This window comes from Callorhinus ursinus, unplaced genomic scaffold (assembly GCF_003265705.2).
Source record: "Callorhinus ursinus isolate GAN/ISIS: 27379988/994484 unplaced genomic scaffold, GSC_fseal_2.0 scaffold9, whole genome shotgun sequence".
In the NCBI taxonomy this organism is placed as follows: domain Eukaryota; kingdom Metazoa; phylum Chordata; class Mammalia; order Carnivora; family Otariidae; genus Callorhinus; species Callorhinus ursinus.
In genome coordinates, this window is record NW_027397071.1 from 1,998,469 (window position 1) to 2,018,674 (window position 20,206).

At 44.1% G+C, this 20,206-nt stretch overlaps 1 protein-coding gene across 1 annotated transcript in view; it reads left to right on the forward strand.

Annotated features, from left to right (window-relative positions):
• Window positions 1-20,206, forward strand: part of SPAG17 (sperm associated antigen 17) — a 237,994-nt gene that overhangs the window by 45,019 nt on the left and 172,769 nt on the right. The window lies entirely within an intron of this gene.

Below are 20,206 nucleotides of genomic sequence, written 5' to 3' on the forward strand. Positions count from 1 at the left end.
AGTTTGAAAGTACAGTTTGGGATAAGGTAACTCTGATAGGTATGAGAGACATCTAAGAGGAGATATCAAACAGGAAATCAGATATTTTTGTCTTTTTCCCTTTTCGTATCTTTGCATGCCTGGCTCAATGCTGGTGCAAAGTAAGCATGGAAGAGGTGCTTGTTGTCTAAAAGACCTCGCTTATTAGTGCAGGGCTGGTGAGAGTCCCTATAGGGGTAGCAGGGAGGAAAGCACGGCCCCCTCCAGCAAGAGTGGCTCGGCGGCACTTCTGACATACTAGCAGTTTCGGTCCCTTCCATCTTCCCTAGGTGGACTACATGTCCTACATAGCGATTTCCTAACTGTGGCTGATAACCCTGTGGTTCACAAAGACATTTAGTTGGCTGCAGCTGTGTTTGTATGTGTGTGATTTGTGATGCAAATATTTGTTTGCTATAAATACAGGTCCAAAAAAGTTTGCAAAACCACAGCCCAGAATCCTCTCGAATTTTCCTCTCTCAGTCTCTCACATAACCCTGTGCTAATGGATATAGCAGATCCCCATCCTAGCCACCTCCCCACTCAGCAGATGTTGACTGAGTTTCTGTTGTATGCTGGATAATGGGCACAAGATTGAATTGAACCCCAGGAGCTCTTAGTGGATAATTTTGTAAACAATGTATTTGTTTCCTGCTATTTCGTTTTAATACCTTGAAGCAAGTCTGATGGAAGAGTTATAGCTTAAATCCCCAGTTACAATTGAGCCTGCTCTTCATTGAGTCCTGCGGCTGACCTCACTTATTGTTCACAACTTCCAGCAGAAAGCATAATGGTCCTCCAGACAAGGTATATTGGAAAGAAGAGAGCAGGAGGGCAGGAGACACCAAAACAGTCAAAGATGCAACCAACTACACAGAAAGCCTGCTTCCTTAGAGGGAGAGAAAGTATTGCTCGAATTGAAGTATGGTAACAATTTTCATGCTTCTACATGTTTTTAATACGACTTTTATTTCTGAAATTCTAACTCTTTCCTCCATCTTTGGCTGCAAGGAAAGGAAAGAAGAAATGCCAACTCGAGGTGAAAGAGTTGACTATTAGAAATGCATTCTTATTTATTGAAAAGCTACTGTGCGTATTAAATACTCAATGAATATTAATTTGAATGAATGAATTCCAGGTAGATATTTTTATATTAAAAATGCATCAATTCTTCTATTTCACAAACATGATTGACCAAAAACAACCCTCAAACCTTGTTAAGGAGCACTATAATGTAAGCTAGCTAAAATATGACTACTACATTGCTTCGAGAAATATATAAAATGCATGTAATTACAAATTTAGTATGTTGAAACGTAAAAAACCAATCTTACAAAAATTCTTACCGAGAAAAGGTGAAATTGTTCAACAAACCCCTGCCTTTAAAATTTCATATTTCAACTTCATACTTATTTGCATCATAATGTGCATAACCATTTGAAATCTACAGAACTCTGATGGAGAGCAAGGCCAACGGAATGCCCAACATGGTGTCCTGTACTACCCCAGACACCCCCAAACTAAGTTTATCGTTATCCTAATCAGCCTTTATCAAGAATTTATGTGGAAAAGACAGATTCACTCTGGCCTCACTCATTCATCACGAAATCTTTCATTAGATTATCCTATTAGAAGGAATAGCTAATTATTTTAGTTATTTGAAGTCTTACGATGTTATCCTTTTATTTATCTCTGGAGCTACAGAGAAGCAGAGCAGAGTCTAATAACACATGGCATGTGACCACTGCGGGGTCCTACACCCTTTATGAGGAGCTAGTCTTATCCTGCATTCTCAAAGATTCATTTTAGGGCTCTCACTGAGAAAGAGAAAAAAAAAGGACAGATCCTATCTGGACTTAATGCAAAGAGCTAATATATTACTTTTTGTAACAAATAAAATTTCAAGGACTGACAGCAAATTTCTGATTTGCTTTTCCCCCAGTAAAATGTCTGCTTTGAATTATAAAGAAAGAATTCTTCCTCCTGCCAACTTGTTTCAATTCCCTGTGCAAAACCATCTGCAGAACATTGTCAGAGGTTTCCTATAGAAGTTCATTTCAGGATTCCTCAATCATTGGAGGAATACACACACACACACACACACACACACACACACACACACACACACTTCTTTTCCCCCTTTTTTGGAGCAAGCAAAGGAAAATGTATTGCATTTGTAAGCTCTGTATGGTGCTTTCCCTTTCTGAAAGCAGAGACAAGTATTAGTCATCAGATGATGAGGGAAAAGAGTTTTTCGGTCTCACCCACGGCCAGCGTCCTATTTTATGTATGCAGGCCCGCCCTGTGTGTAGGTGGAGTAGGCAATTGCCGTGTTATGTGATTTAAGAGGTGCTGGAAGTCCTGCTTGTCCAAAAATAGCCCCCACAGCCGCCTGTGGAGTTCAGGCACAGTGTCCATAAAACCCTGGTTTAAATGAAATGAAACTGCATTTTCAGAATGTTAACCCATTATATTCATTACCCTATCGGCATTTATTGGAGATAAAAGCTGGCCGCCGGGGGAATGTCCTTGGTACCGGGAGAGGTGGGAAGGGGTCAGCAAGGTCCAACACTGCGGGTAATGGCGCAAGTCACGGTCACCAGAAGCAATTTCTGTCTGACCGTGAGTGAGCTTGTTGGAACTAGACCTCTTCCAAATTCATGGGTCAGGCAGCCGGTCGTTTTTGAACCGCTGTGGTGCAGAAGATGACATTTTCCCTTGCAGGCAATTCTCCTCGCTGGGACCCTTAAGGAAAACAAGAGTAATACCCACAGCTCACATTCGGAAAATGAGTCTTTTGAATACAAAATACTTTCACACCCAACGTCGAATCCGATCCCAACCACAGCCTCCTACGTCTTACTATCCTCAGGTGGCAAATGCGGAGCGTCTCAAAGATGTTAAGTGGTTTGCCCCACTGCCCGCGGCTAATCGTGGCAGAGCCCCAGGTTGGAACCCAGACATTCTGACTCCAGACTCCAGGTTCACGCTGTCACTTCCCGGAGATACAGTCCCTACGGTAAAGGAGCTAATGGTTACATTTAACCCACTTAGGGATTCACCTAAGCAAAAGAGCAAGCTCCGGGAGGTTTTTCTAGTGCTATTACTGAGGAAATGTTTCCCCTTGTCTTAAAGTTTCGAAAGAACTGGGCCAAACGCAGGCTTCTGCAGGCACACATTTGGCCTCAGAAATCAGGGTTAGGTTTTATCATTCACATCATTCCCCAGGCAACAAACATCCTGCCGCCCCCCCCCCCCGCCCCCCAGAGTACTGACCACTTTGTACAAAGTTGCAAAATGCAACAATAAGCCAAATTAGATAGGGAACATGAAAACATGAATTAGTGAAAATTAACTTAGAATTTTCTCTAGAAGCCCTTGGGATTCAGGGGTGTTTTGAGAATAGATAGAAAGTGGGGTAGAATCTGATCAGGCATTATGATGTGACTGTGAAATCTAGGATTTCTACCGGGCCCCATAACGGAACACACGTGGCTCCATTTCTTTACAGTTTTGAACAAACTCGGGTTCATCCATTTTCTGTCATTTACAACACTCAATTCACTTTATACTCCTTCGCTGGTGAGTGTAAAGTGCACTGAGTTGAAGAGAATTATGTACAGTTAAACTTAGATGTTTCCATTTATCAGCCAAATAGCCCTGTTCGGATGCCATCTCTTGTATGAAATCTTCTTGGATTCTCCCAGGCAAAATTCATCTTGCTCTTTGTATATTATATTGTGGTGGTCTGTTTGTCTGGAATGCCCCTACTCTGTAGTGAATGGCATAAGCATTAGAAGCCCTGTGTTACTCATCACTAAAACCCCAGTGCTCTAGGCTAGCAATCCTAAACCATTGTGATCACATATCCCACCAGTTTAAAAAAAACTGAGCATTTATTCCATGTACATTGTGTGTATGTGTACTCACAGAGAGAGAGAGACAGACAGAAATGTCTAAGACAAACATATGAAAGAGACACCTGGGTGGCATAGTCGGTTAAGCATCTGACTCTTCGTTTAGGTGCGGGTCATGACCTCAGGGTGGTGAGATCGAGCCCCATTTGGGATCCTCTGAGTGTGGAGTTTGCTTGAGATTCTCTCTCCCTCCCCCTCCGCCGCTCCCCCACTCCCACTTGTGCTCATTCTCTTTCTCTCTCTCTCTCTCTTTCTCTAAAATAAATAAATAAATAAATCTTTAAAATAAATAAGCAACTTAGCACCATTTGCTTTCCCAGTCTTTGAGTGCCCTGGCTTGGGGAAGGCGGTCTGGCTGGGGGTTAGTGCACACTCACCCACTGCAGGGTGCCCTTTGACAAGGCACAGCCTGCACAATGTGAAGTTCTGCGTGATTTGCGTGCTGATCTTTTCATTCAGCCGGCGCTGTATCAGTGGTTTACCACGTGCCAGTCACAAAGTTAATTCCAGCCTTCCACCTGGAAAACAGACACAAAAATGAGCAATTCTATTACCATATAATATCAAAGAAGTTTTAAAAGGTGCAATGAGTGCACAGAACCATGCCTAAATCTTCCTAAAGTTTTGAGGGAAAGGCTTTAGGGAAAAAACCTTGAGAGGTGAATGGGGACTTGACAAAGTATCGAAACAGTGGGAATGCCAGGCAATGGAATCAGCTCATTCAAAATCATGCAGACCTAAGAGGGCGTGGCAGGACCAAGGAGCTATAAATGACGTGGAAGGAGGAGCCAGGAGTGAGACTGGACAGGTGCATCAAGGCCAGGCCATAAAGCACTTGGCATGCCCTGCAGAGAAGTGTACAGTTTATCTTGGAGGTGTGGGGGCTGCTGAGGGATTCTGAGCTGAGAAGCAATATGAGAGGTAGAGACGTTGGCATCAGTGTGCGGGATGGGTGGTGTATAGCATTTACATCATGTATATAATTTGTTAGCTGTTTTATTATAAAAGCAATACACTTTAATTGTAGAAAATGTGGAGAATGTAGGAAAAGCATAGTCCATATAGCAGTAGGGAAGAAGTACTGGAAGTATCAGTCAGACTGGAAGTCAGAAGTATCCGTAGAATATTCCATCATTCAGAGATGTGTGCTTCTTTTTAAAAATGGGAATGATATTATATATGCCATATATGTATATATATATATGCCACATATTATGACATTAACCTCTTTCTAAATCCGTATTCAGTGTCTATATAATACAAAGCATATCTCTATTCAATAATTCACTTAACCACTCCCCCTTTTGCTAAATTTAGACTGTTTACCAACAGTTATGACACTGATTGTTTCCTTATGAAAAATTTCAATAAGTGGAATTACTGAGTCAAAACATGTAAGTCTTTTTAAAGCTCTTGACACATATTGTCAAAATGCATTTGAGACAATTTGTGCCAATTTACATTCCTTCTAACAGTTCCAATTTAACCACACCCTCTTCAACACCGTATTTTTTTATCTTAGTCAATTCGATAAGCAAAAGTTGTAAGGTCAAACAGTTGTCGCATTTTTATCGGCTATATTTTGTGAGTATGGAGTTCATTAAAGTGAAATGATTATGTAATTCCATTTTCAGATTTCTTCTGATAATGGGAGGGACCCTCTATTGTCCAAATGCAGAATGGGGAATGTTTGCTTTAAGTGATTTCCAAACAGATTTTAGGTGCTGTGAGGGATGAAAGGGAGAAGCCATCACCCAAACCGGGCACAACCTCAACAGTGCCCCGCAGGAGAAGGACACATACACAGGACTGCTAATAAAGGCACGGGAGGGGCCTCCACAGAAATTAGCCTGAGGGCTGGGGCACTGGGACCCAGGGAGCGTGATCTCAGATAAGAAGTCTGGGAAGAGTTGACGGAGGAGTCTATTTGGTGTGAGCCAATCCGATTTCCACCCTCTTATTGTCTCCTTGGGTCAGTGGTGCTCAAAGCAGCATGCCTCAAAACCACCTGGAGAGTTCGTTAAGTATCCAAAGGTCAAGATACCCAAAGGCCAACCTGTTGGGTTTTGCTGATGTAACTGATGGGAGGAGAGCCAGAAAGTATTCAGGCTTCGCTCATTTCCCTGCTCTTCAAGGTCGATGGTGCTGCCTGCCTGCCCACAGCTTTGTCTATAGCTTCTGGGCAAATTAGAATACCTCTGGTAAATATATATGCCTCTAGCACTAGGAACAGATGGCAGTCAAAGCTGGAGGAGAAAGGTACAGAATGTAAACTGTGAGATACACACTCAAGCGTTTTGAAGTCTGCCATGGGTTACCACGACTTCCCATAAGGCCTGGGGTTTTGGACTCCATATGAGTAGGCACTGAAGATAAAATGCCAAGACTCACAAGGAGACCTCTATACACCTGATCATGTCTCTCACCTGCGTAAAACTCTCTGTGTCTCATTACTTTCAGGATAAAATCCAAATTCTTTTAATATGTCATTCAAGCCCCTGGTGGCCTCTCCAATATCAACTTCGCCTAAGTCCTCCCCCCATTCCCCGCCCCTCTGCCACTTCCATCCTCCAGTAACCTGTACCACACCCCCAGCCACTTTCTGGTTTTCTGAATATGACTCTCTCTCTGGCCTCAGGCCTTTTGCCTGGGATCCCGCCCTTCCTCCCATCACCGACCACCTAGCCTCAATCATAGTCACTCCCATTGATCCTTCCAGACTCCCTCGGGAGTGACACCTGCAGGAAACCTTTGCTGCCTCTCCCAGTTTGGAGGAGATGCCCTCCCATGGCCACCAGAGCCCTCTCACCTCTGTCCCCAGGCAGGGCACAGGATACAGTAGAACATGCTCTGTGCACACTGTGGTCAGCCTCCCATCCCGACTGAGAGCCTGTTATGGGCAGAGGCTGCAGCTTTTGTCTGTAGATCTCCAGCATGCGGAATGTAGTGGGTGCTCTGTAAAATAGAAGATGGATGAATGACAAGATGGTCAAAAAAGAAACATCACCAGGATTGTACCACAAGAACAATCTGTCTCTAGAACAAGTCTCCGAGGAAGGGTAAACAGCATTGACAGTTCACCTGCCAGAAGGCCCCAGTTAAGTCAGATAGGATCCAGGCCAACAGGAAAATCCAAGCAGGGGTGAATCATGACAGTGGGGCCTCCAGATCGTGGTGAAATTTGTGATTAAGCATTATAAAGCATGGTTCACAATGGCCATCTGATTTAATTGGTCCAGTAATTATTTACTAAGTGTTTATTATGTTCTGGGCTTTGAATTCAAATCAGTGAGGAAAAAATAGATAAAAACTGATGCCCTTACAGGAAGGAGAAATAACAGAGAAGATAAAGTATGTATTATATTAACCGTTAATAAATGCTATGGAGGAAAAGAAGCATAGAGTGTTGGGAGTATGGGCAGTAGGGGGCGGGTTTCTCACTTAAATATGGTGGTCAGAGAGGGTAAAATTGAGAAGGAAACATCTAAATAAAAACCTGAGGGAGGTGACGGAGTTATGTGGATATCTGAGGAAGAGCCTCCCAAGCAGGAGAAGGCTGTGTGCGAGAAGGCTCTGATGTGTATTTGGTCGATGACCAAGAAGACAGTGTGCTGGCAGGGAGTGCTAGAAAAGGAAAGCAACACGAGGTGGGTTCAGATAGAGGAACTAATCTGGAGGTACTGAGAGGATTTAGAGCAAAACCTTCACCCGGCAGTAGGAGTGTGGGGTCCAGAGTTTGAGCCTACGGAATGGAAATCTTAAGGGAGTGTCTAAACTGGTGGTCTGACTCAAAACTCCTTGGTGTTGCATTTCAGACTCTTCTGGAGTTCCCTGGAGAAAATACTAGCCAATTCTAGAAGTTAGAAGCAGATATCTGATTAGAAGGTGTTATATTTCACCGTCAGTACCACCATTTAACCCCTGTGCCCGCGGGCAAGTTACTACATCCTGGTGCCGCATGAATATTTGTTGCTAGGTTACTGGGTCCTGACTCTGAGATGAATAACCTTGTCAAATGATACTGCCCGAGGGGAGAGTCAATACCCTTGCTGCCTCAGATAGACTGACTCAGGATTTGGGGTGAACATGAGGCTCTGAGAAGGCCATCGGTTGATGAGCCGGGAGGGGGAAAGCAGATCAAAGGAGAAAGCCAGACTCATGACCCTCTAACTCTGTAGCAGACGGTCTCAGGATGACTCACCTTGAATTGCTTTCTCAGGCTGACCAACCGTTCCGCCTGCCAGGGACTTTTTGTTATAGCTCTGAAAGTACCGCATCCTGGGGAACCCCTCTGTTGGCCATTCTAGAGTTAGAACATAAATGACCTTTGTCCTCATTCTTAAACTCCGGGGTATTTATGAATTCCTAGAATGCTTGTTACAATTTCATACTCACAGGCCCTCACCTCCAGAGGTTGATTTGGTAGTTTTGGGGGTAGATCCTGGCCATCTGTATCTTTAATGAGGGCCCCAGGGATTCTGGGGTGGGCACACCAGAGAAAGACTTATGGGGAACGGTGTGGTATCCATCTGCTCATAAAGGGTGCTGCCAGAGACCAGCCAGGAGATACCCATATTTTATATGCCTCCTCTCTAACTAATGAGCCGAGGAGATGAGGAAGGGACAGGGGAACTGGAAAACAAGCTCTCTCTGTGGGACCGGTTTGGGATCGATTGAAAGCTAGGGGGCAACACCAGCCCTCAAGAACACCACCCGCAATCAAGCTAGAGAAACACTACAACTTTGCCTTCATGGTGGAGGAACAAAGTACGCTGGGAAAAGGCAGAGAGTGCTGACACATTGAAAACATTCTTCACCCAGCAGGACATTAGCAGAAATCCCACTGCAGGCTGTCTTCTGAAATGTGCAACATGGGGACTCTATATTTAAAAAAAAACAAAAACAAAAACAAAACAAAAAACAACTGAGGCAATAACAGAGTTAGCAAGGGATTCTGGGTGAAACGGACAGCATGTGGGTTCAGTACACTAGCATGAAAGGCTACAAAAGAAACCAGGTATGAGGTTCTTTGGCTCCCAAACCTAAAGTATGTCCAAATCACCAGAGAGCTTGTTGAGACAGAGTTGGAGCCGCGGAGTTGCGGCTTCGGTAGGTCCGGGGTGGAACCCATGAATCTGCATGTCCCAACGGGTTCCCAGGTGATGCTGGTGCTGCTGATCGGTGAAACGTACCCGGATTATCTGTGTGTGTGTGTGTGTGTGTTTTAAGGTCTCCATTAATTTGAAAGTATGGAGCTCACCATATCGATATCAACCTGGTTACCTTACTTCTACCTTCTAACTTAAGCAAGTAAAACTGAACTAGATCATGCGCTCATCCTGAACCAATCCTGGGCGGGGGGGCAGGGGGCAGGGGGCAAGGGCTAGGATCCCATACAAACAGGTCCACCCATGGAGCCATGGTTGGCCTGAGGCACATGAGCCAAATGGGAGAAGGGTGAATGCCTGAAACAAAGTCGGATTCTCCTAGGAAGAAAGCAAGGATGACAGGTGGGCACCCAGTACCTCCAGTCTGGGAGGTGGAATGTGGTACCCAAGCCAAATGGCAAACGATGGATCTAATGCTCTGGTGTCCAGGGGCCGGAAGTGCAGGGAGCAGCCATATTTAGACAGGTCGGTCTGTTGATGACTAGCAGGGTCTCAGGTACGGGACTCAGACTGAGGCAGGGTCTTAGGAGAATGACTTAGGATTTAAAGAGGAGGAGGAGGCTAGGAAATGGAGGCAGCTGACAGCCTGAGTTTCTGCATTTCTAAGTTAGTCCTCAGGCCCTGGGACAAGACACAGAGTGAGCCTTAGGAAGGTAACTGTCGAGTTTTACCCTCTTGGAGTTCTCTTTTAGCTGGGCCTGACAGGAGAGAAAAAAAAAAAAACATACACACTGACATAAGTTTTATGTGATGAGAGAGCCCTCATAAGGAAATGAAGATCCTCAAGAAAAATGGCAAAACCTACAGGCCTTTATATTAAGTTGAATAGAGAGGCAATGTGGAAAAGCAGGTAAACTCTATGGGAAAGCTAAAGGAAAGTAAGAATTCTGTTAACAAGGCCTGTTTGTATAGCATTCTCTGTCTCAACTTCTCATCCTTGATGATGATCATAATTAATTTCCTCTGGTGTGGGGAAGGCATCTTTCACATGGAAGCTTTTATCTCCTGTTTTCGTTAAGAAAAGGGGAGATCAGAAGGCCCTTCTTGTGCCTGCTGTTTTTTAAGTATTTTAGCTCAAAATAATCCTTATGCCAAAGTGGCATATTTGGGGGCGGTGTATTCTGCCCTCCTTCAGAGCCATTAGGACCAAGAGTTCTGAGTCTCAGGTCCCCTCTAGGTGTTAGGAAAAAAAAAAGCAAATCAGCTATTCAGAGTGGAGGAACCAGGTTAGAGCCAAACCAGTAAGAGTGTCAAGAGTATTTAAACATAAAATCTTGGTCTAAGAAGCCTTTCAGGGGCGCCTGGGTGGCTCAGGTGGTGAAGCATCTGACTCTTGGTTTCAGGTCAGGTCATGATCTCAGGGTCATGAGATCGAGCCCCAAGGGGCTCCGTACTCGGTGCACAGTCTGCTTGAGATTCTCTCTCTCCCTCTGCCTCTCCCCTTGCTCTCTCTCTCTCAAATAAATAAAATCTTAAAAAAAAATAAGAAGCCCTTCATCCCTCCAGCTAAGATGAGGATTGGGTGTGAAGACTGGGGAGGGGCTGAGGCACTAGACGGGAGCCCAGCAGCTCCAGCTAAGGGGTGAGAAGCTCAACTGTAAGGCCACAGAATATGATGATGGGGAGCAGGGCTGGAGCAAGATCATCTGGCTTCTAATTCCATTTCTACCACTAGCTGCGTGATCACCAGGCCTCACTTTCTTTATGAATAAAATGGGGTGATAAGAGTATCCACTTGAAAGGCAAGGCGAGAAATGAGTTAGAATACCTGAAGTGCAGCTCTTAGATTAAAATAAAATTAGTGCGGTTGTTAGAACAATCCTTGCCCTGTATATAGTGGGTGCTATATGACCATCTGTGTGTTAGATTGAGAACCTACCTACAATCTATTCCTACAGCTTTGTAATGGTAGCTAAAGACATTTGAAAATAATAACTCAGAAGACAACATCTTCACGCCAATTGAAAGAGTGGACATACTACATGTCTACAACCTACCTCTTCTGTGAGGGAATTGAGAAAGATGAATTAGATAAGGATAAGGATCTGACCTCTGAGCTCCTCAAGGAGACAAACCCTGGAAGCCAATAATTCCAGTACAAGAGAGCTAACCCCCCTAGAAAAGATTCGAAAACATTGTAGGATTATTCAGTTGTAGCTTTCATTACAAGCTGAAAGAACCAAGAATGACTTCAGAGGGGTGGGAGCATTTGGGTACTAAGGAAAAGATCTTGATCTACAAAAAAAAAAAAAAAAAAAAAATTGATCACCATGATTCTGGAACCATGTGTTACTAATACACACCTAAGGTTAACACGCATCTGAACTTTCTCTGTCATTCTCCCAAACATTATCACATGCAGCTTCACATGCCTTTACATGTCTTGTAGAAATACAAAAACCAAAACACTCCTTAATAAAAAGAGGGAAGCTTTGCACTACCCTTCTTTGGAAGAGTAATCCCAACAAAGGTTTCTGAAATAGAGTCCTGTGCTTTTTGACATGTGCATATTAGATGTTCGAAATGCACATCTCCTTTGGGAAATCCATCACATTTCAAATTGTACATGCCCATGAAAGCACAGATCTGTTCTACCTTCCATGTATTTGTTATTGCTGCTTCTGAAACTTCCTTACATCCCCAAAGAAGTCTTAATCCCTGTCAAATGTTATTATGTTACTGACTTTTATGGAGTCTTGAAAGGGGTTGTTTATTTAGTTTCAGTGACTTCTTGTTACTGCCAAATATTATTTCATTTCAGCACAGATGTAAGGGGTCCAATGACTGGAATTATTTTACAGCCCTGACATTGTCGAGAGATGGATACCAGTTTAATTATGGACAGCTGAAAATGATCTGGGAGTCACCTGCTATGGATATTTATCATCATTATGAACTTCTCACCAGGCTGTGGTCTGAGCACCCTCACGACGTTCCATTTGCATTAGACAGGCAGTGCGATCTGTGCGGAGCCTACCTCTTGCGTCACCTTTAAACCTATGTATGGACAGCTTAATATTGCTTGATTATTTTCTTTTCCTCTGCTCAAAGTGAGAAAGTATGTTTCAGCCGTACCCATTCTTTCCCTTTCCTCTTTTTCTGTCTCTCTCCACTGCCTCCTCTTGCCGAAACCCTTACCCTTCCAGCTGTTTTTCCAATTATGTCTCATTGGAAATTATTCATTACTTAAAGAATGTGAATTGGGTAGACCAGACGTGTAGAGGACCAAGTAGTGCAGTGACTGCAATATAGCTGGGCACTCAGTAAATGCAGAAGGAATGGGGGAGGGAGCGGAGCCAAGGGAGCAGGAAACAGGCACTGGGGGACTGCAGCATGCTCTTTGTAGGATTCCTCCAGCTCAAATTTTAGAAGAAATTAAGAACAGCAACCTTCCTCCTCCTTCTCCCACCCCTTGCCATTAGACACTGCGCCACCCTTTATCTTGGATGGATCTTGATTTGTTTTCATCGGAGCAGAGAAAGGGTTAAATGAAAGGAGAAGCCAGATTATCACCAGCTGATAATAAATTTAGGTCACTGTCAATCCAGGAGCCTAAACGTGCTTCACCCCATTCCTTTTCTCTTTTTTCCCAACCTGGGCTGTAAGGCCTTCAAGAATTCCAATTTTTTCTTTTCCTGGTGATAAGCATAATCACAGTAAGAGCCGATTTTAGCGAGGGTTTACCTTGCGAATGTCGCTCACCATGCTATCTATGTCTTTTTAGGCGTCATTTCGTTCAATTCTAGTTATGTTCTATTTCCGTAAATCAGTGGTTCTCAACCAGGGACAATTTGTCCCCGAGGGAACATTTAGCCATGTCTGGAGAGACCTCTGGTTGTTGCAGCTGGGTAGAAGCCAGGGTTGCACCTAAACATCCTGCAAGGCGCAGGAAAACCTCCGACAACAAAGAATTACCTGGCGCCAAATGTCCATGGTGCCACTGTTGAGAAACCCTGCTGTAGATTAAAAAGCTGAGGTTTAAGGGAGATTCATTCACTTGCCCAGGGCCGCCCAGTGGTGTCTGAGAAGACCGGAATGCAAGCACAGCCTGTGTTTTCTCATTATGTTGCACCTTAAGTCATGATCACTTCCAGCGGCTGGTTTCTCAGCCCTTGTACCGTAGGAGCTAAAATTCCCAATAGGATTGTTTCATGGGAGGGCATCTCCAAATAAGTGGGACCTTTCAGTCATTTGCAAATCCCTTCCTCATCCATCCTTTTCATCAAATGTGCAGAATCAGGCCCATCTAAACATTGGAAGTTTTGTAAAACACACACACGTGTGCACATGCACATACATGCAAACACACGCTCACGAGAAGACACAAACTAGGGCAATAATAGTTCCTCTGACTTTTTAATGTTTTAAACGGCTCTAACATATAAGATTAAAGCAGAATGCACAAGCAAATAATGATGCTACTAAGCAGCCAATTTTGAAGATGGCACATAACAGTTACATAGCCCACTTCGATGAATAAATTATACTTCTTTAATCTGACATGTGTTTAATAATAAACATAATACCCTGTGTTCTGCAGGATAATTAGATAGAAATGGTAATAGTCAACAGCATTTCTTTTTAAAGTGCCAATCAAAAGTGTTAGTATTTTTCTTTTCTATTGATTCTTGAATCGCCACAATCTCAGTTTTGACATTGTTTTTAGATACAGAGTATCTTAATCATCATAATCATCCCCAAGGCAGCTGTGCACACAAACACACATAGTCTTGTGCAAACCTGTGCACGGACACGTGTGTGCACAGACACACACGTGCAGACTCACGCACACACAGACAAGTCCCCGGTCTTATTCCCGGAGCCGTTTCCTTTGTCTTTATTCTTCAACATGGTACCCAGCTGCCCCCTTACTCTTTTTCTGTCCCACCCACCCATTCACTCGCCCTCTCTGATGCTCCTTGGATCCTGATCCGAGGGAGATTTCCATTTTCCCTTCAGATCCTTTCCTCTGTATGACCCAGTCCTGGAATCCATCAGCAACTCCAAGCAGTGAGCCCCGAGGGCGGGTGCCTGGGAAATCTGTCAAGGCCCTAACGCTGGGGTCACTCTGGGCCTCCCAGGAGAGAGCACCAGGAACACAGAACCCGTATTCACCTTCAAGCCAGCTGTAGGCACTGCAAGCTTTCAGGTTGGCAAGAACAGCCACCTCCCACCCTAAATTCTAAACAGCCGCACCTATTACTTATTATTTGAAATTATTTCACAGTTTCTAGTCCCTTTCATCCTGTAACTAAGGGATAAAATCTTAAAATACAGCTAACTCGCTGGTATGAATGAACTTCATTCAAAGTGAGTTACCAAGTGAAAGCTTTTCTATTTCGGTGGCAAGAGGGATTTGGAAGGCATCAGGCATCGGGGACTTAGAAGGAGGAGGAGCACAGCAGAGAAGAAAAGGATAGTATGAGGAAGCCAGAAGCAAACTGTATCTTCCCATTTTTGCTCCATGCCAACCCTGTTCATCTTCACCTTACTGGGGCAAATTTCCCTGGTGGCCAGAAACAAACACCTTGGCCTGGGAGTCATAGATTTCCGTTACCTTTCACCCTGAGCACTGTGTAAATCTGAATATACCAATATTATTTAATAAGTGCATTTAAGCATTGCCTACATTAATAAAATTTGCAGAGATGGTGCCAGATAGGATATCTTTCTTTTCAGTTTTGGAGGAAAGGGACAGAGTGATGGGATAATTAAACATAATTTAAAGGAAATACTACTTTTTGTCTACCTTTTGCTCTCACACAGACCTCCTCTGACCAAAACAGTAGCCACTAGCTACATGTGGCTATTTAAATTTTAATTTTATTTATTTATTTGAGAGGAGAGAGAGGATGAGAGAGAGAGAGCACGAGAGGGGGGAGGGTCAGAGGGAGAAGCAGACTCCCTGCTGAGCAGGGAGCCTGATGTGGGACTCGATCCTGGGACCCTGGGATCATGACCTGAGCCGATAGCAATCACTTAACCAACTGAGCCACCCAGGCGCCCTAAATTTTAATTTGAATCAACTAAAAAATAAAATGAAAAATTCAGTTCCTCACTCAGATGAGCAATATTCAAGCGCTCGATAACCACATGTGGCTGGTGGCTATCATTTTGTACGGCACACAGAAGATTTCCAGCATCACAAAAAGATCTGTCGGCATTGATCTAGACAAAGACAGAAAAGCTGGAGAACACTCAGTGCTAAGGAGGGGGGTGGGGAAACACATCCCTTCACAGAGTGGTGGTAGGAACAAAAATGCTGTGAACTTTTCAAATGTCAATTTGGAAGGAGACATAAATATTTAAAATACACATGCACTCAATCAAAGGAAAAACCTGAAATGGCCAACATGTCCATCATTAGGATACTGGTAAAATACATGCCCAAAATGTCCATACAATAGGAGACTGTGAAAATAATTTAAAAATATAAACATAAACAATACATGTCAGCACGGAAAGCTGTCCTATAACTTTGTATGTAAAAATGCAAGCCACTTGGCCATGTGAAAGCATGATCCCAGTTGTATTAAAACATACAGGCTATACATACGTATGTTTATTTATGTACAGGAAATTACATAAGGATACACAAGGGTTTCCTTCTGGAAAGAGGGCATGGTGGAGTGGGTTGAGGAAGCGTTTTCTTTTCATTGTACATCCTTCTGGTACTGTTTGGACTTTTCACAGTGACGATGAACTATCACACTTAATCAGTCATATATTAAGGAAATGAACTGCTCAAAGCTATGTGATAACGAATGAAAGAATACATACATCCCTAGAAGAGTTAGATCTGTGCGTCAAAAACGTGTTTGCTCAGTCCTGTGCTAGTTCGATGGAGTCAAGGCACTGGATTGTGCTCCCGTTCAAGGGGTCTTTGCATATGCAAATGAACCCTACGTCATGACTCAAGGATAATAGGTACAATGTGAAATCATACCCTCGTGCATTATTTCTGCTGCTGTAACAAACCTCATGGACCCCCCCAAGGAGGGCCCTGAAATGAAAAGATTTTTGTTTAGAACTGGTGGCTACTTGGAGTTCCTAGAGGGATATCTTCCCTCTGCTCACCCCTCTCCCATCACCCCACCATCCTCCGCCCCTCATAACCACACTTTTCCCTCCCCTCCACCACCTTCTTCTGCGGCCTGCTCCAAGCAGGAGAAATGCAGATCCAAAATCTTTATCCTTCCTCAGAACTCACCTGTATTGAGCATGACCAAGCTGGCACTGATTCAAGCTGTTCTGTATGCTCTGTATGCCTCCTCGTAAGCTCACGGGGGAAACCAGGCAGCAGACCTCATGAAGTCCTAGCTATCATCTATCTATCCATCTGTCTACCTATGTACCATCTGTCACATATACATGTACACAAACATATGCATGTATGCCTATGTGTTTGCATGTGCACACACTTGCACACAAGCATACATCTGGTTTCCATGGGCATCTGTGAAGCAGTTCTAACTGTTGTCCAGGCAGATGCTGTGCTTACTGCTAACGTGGGAGGAAGCACAGAGAGGAGGGTTGGGAGAGGGAAAGGGAAGTGTCTGTGGGTGGGCCTGATCCCCAGGCAAGGAAAGAATTTGGCTCATTTGATATATTTTTGTTGGACCAGCTCATTAGATAGTAAATACGACATAAGTCTTTGAGCCAGGTCAGTGATAAAGAGGGACACGTTTTTATTTCTTAGTATGCTCAGAATCACACGTTTTCTAACAGACAAAGGGCATCTATCCTCAAAATAAGATCTTCACAGATGTGAAAATGCAGATGTGTCCTCTTCCCTCAGCTGCACTCCCAAGCTAAGTTTCCTCTTACAGCAGGCTTTCCCAGAACAAAACACCTCTGGTTGATTGGCCTGGACTTCCCCCGCACCCACCCACCCAGCCCTGGCAGGCCCCAGGGCCCGGCCTGAATAGATCCAGGAGACACATGCAGGCCTCACCTGGCAACAGTTTTACTCCATTTTAATGAGTCTCATTTGCCCATAAGACTTGTTTTTAAGTTTCTGGCTCGTGCCAGGCTCATTTATTTGGTATTTAGGCTTGATGAGTACCCAGGTTTTAACCCACTTAGAACTGTTTTTCTGCCTCACTCTAGAAGCTCCGGTTTTTGTCTGATTATTCCCCAACCCTGACCAGCTGATTGTTCCCATTTTCTCTTGTGTCCCTTATCATCCCAATAACTACCACCCTTGTCAGTGTGTCTCCTCAGCACGCACACACACATGCACGTGCGCATGCACGCACATTTACTAGATACTGGACGAGTAGCCTTGACAATGATGGAAGGTTAAAAGCTTGTTTATTATGTCAATTACTTCAAGTAAGGTGAGGAAGGAAAGTCTTTCTGGAATGTTCCGTGAAGAGTTGCACTTCCTTCTAAATGCAGTTTTTTCTTCTTCCCTCAAAGACTCATCTTTTGAATAAAGGCCCTCTAAGGAATTGTTTTTCATCTGAGACCAAACCACTGACTCCTGATGGGGAAGAATTGTGAATCATGGAGCGTGAGAAGAAAGACTTTTTAGTAGAAATGAATTTGGAAATATCTTTCTTTCTCTGCCTCTCCTAAGGGTGACCCACAAACCATAAAAATTTTCAGTCTCAGATTTTGAGTTCAGTAGAGACTTTCATTTTCATGAATTATCCCAAGGATTGGGGCGCCTGGGTGGCTCAGTTGGTTAAGCATCTGCCTTCCGTTCAGGTTGTGACCCCAGGGTCCTGGGATTGAGCCCTGCATTGGGCTCCCTGCTCAGCGGGAAGCCTGCTTCTCCCTCTCCTCCCCACTTGTGCTCTTACTACCTCTGTCTCTCTCTCAAATAAATACAGAAAATCTTAAAAAAAAATTATCCCGAGGATTCACCCCGTCATTCCCTTTGGGGGAAGCACACAGGGAAAATGGCATGTGCGGGAGTCAAGTATCCTCTGAGCAGCCCTGAAGGACAGGCATGCCCGGTTTCTGCCCCTGCTCATGGTGCCACGTGCACTGCTGTGCCTTATTGGCATGGAGCCTGCCTCTGCATGGGCTGCCCCGGGGGCTGTTCAGGGAGGAGGGAGCGTCCATCAGGCCCTCCTCAATGCTGCCTCGCCCCGCCACTTCTCTGACTCACTGTGTGTCCATACATCAGAAGAACACAGGTACCAACGATTCCAGTGACACTTCCCATCACTAATCTCCCCATTTCACAGTAGGATATCACGATTATTTTGATGCTATGCCAGATTTTTGTTTTAAAGAAGCTCTGCACAGACAGTTTCAGATGGACCAGAAATAACTTTTATGGCCTGCAAAATACCTTTCTCTTGGGACATTTTGTTGTGCTTTGAATACATTTTAACACAGTGAGGTAACATTCGTAGACTCACAGAGACACGGGATTAGAAAGCAATTCCACAGACATCCCATCCATCACCATGACGCCAGGCAGCCTTCACCCAAACCATCCCAGACAACGGTAAATATCCTGTGTTCACAGGTCATCAGGAAAAGAGACTCCACACCACTCTTGGGTAACCCATTCCAGTGTTGACTTCCCTTCAACGATGTCATTATATTTGTATTACCGGGAAACGCCCCGTACTAGACTGCTGTTAAGTTTCTTAAAACCCAAATCTGTGTATTTTGAACCAGATGTCACAAAACAGCCTGACTGTCAGCACACTGTTGAACTGGTATTGAAAAATGTCATTGCAAACCAAATACATCTACCCTTGGGGCTGGACCCAATTGGACAGCTTTCATTTAACGTGTGACCATCTGTTCCCTTAGGACTCCCCTCTTGAATCTGGTCATCATTAAATGGTGAGGCTCTGCAGGTGTACCCTCATGCTTTCCTGCTCCCAGAAATCACAGCCGTCAGGTCCCTTTCCCTAAATCGTGGAAGCAGGAGCAGAACCGCTATAAAAAGCCAAGCGCTTTGTTCCAGGGAGGGCGTTTGCTTAGACACACGCAAAGCTTTCTGACACTTGGTTTGTCCCTTTGGTTTTCAGAAACAGCAGCTTTAAAGGAGTCCCTTTTCCCTGGCCCTTCCCCTTCTGCGATGCAATACGGTCTCTAAGAGGTCCAGTTACATTTTGGCTTGGAATAATCCACAGGGCCTTCCGCAATTAGAAGCAAAATAGCCATCTCCCCTTCTTTCCACTATTTCCTTTGGCAAAGTGGAAAGTCATCAGGAACCGGATCGGTCAGGAAAGCCCTGACCAAGAGCTGGTATGAACCTCAGACAAGACACAGCCTGATGAGATGCGTGTGCACAGTCATTGTCTGGGACAGAGGGTCTGAAATTGACACCATATGCGCCCGGAGGAGTAATTGCTCCAAGGGGCTGGGGGCGGGGGTGGGTAGAAAAGCAACATGTCAGAACATTTTAGTAACACCTAATTCATCTCGAGGTTATAAATAAATCGTAATGCTTGCTTAAAAACAAAAGTCGAAAAATACTTTGACCAGATTACTTTTGTGACAGTGCTTCCGGCAGAGGTGAACTTTATTAGGGAGAGGACATGAATACAGAGAAACGCATAACAACGTTTTATGGTATATTTTACATGATTTTATTTTTTTGCAGTAAATAAAGTGGTTATAGGGCTCCAAGGAAAAGGGCCCAGATGTTAGAGAGTTGTGTGAAATTTAGGGGAAACAAGCTGTAAAAAGCACAGTCATAAAACAGGCTGTCAGTGCCACACATCTGGACAATACAGCTGTATGTTCCTAGTGGCTGTCGTCACCCAAAGAAAACTCAATAACCTCATTTCACCCCAATTAGGCTGCATACCAACAGGATCAACATTAAATTGCAAGGGGGCGGGGAAGAAACATTCCTATGGCGCCTCTGTGTCAAGCAGTTTTTATCTTTCATTTGAATTTGGTCACCAAGAAGTAAAAGATTGCTAACATGGCTATTTCCATTATTATAAAACACTATTTAATTTATGCTGTCGTAATAAGTCAAAGTTTGACAGCTTAGAAGATTGGCTATGCCAAACAATAGACTTTCTGTAGCACGAAACTGACCTATCAGTCATCCTATAGGGAGCCCCGGCATATCTTTCCTTACCCCTTTTTTTGGGAGTCTGAGTCTAGCACCATGGTGGG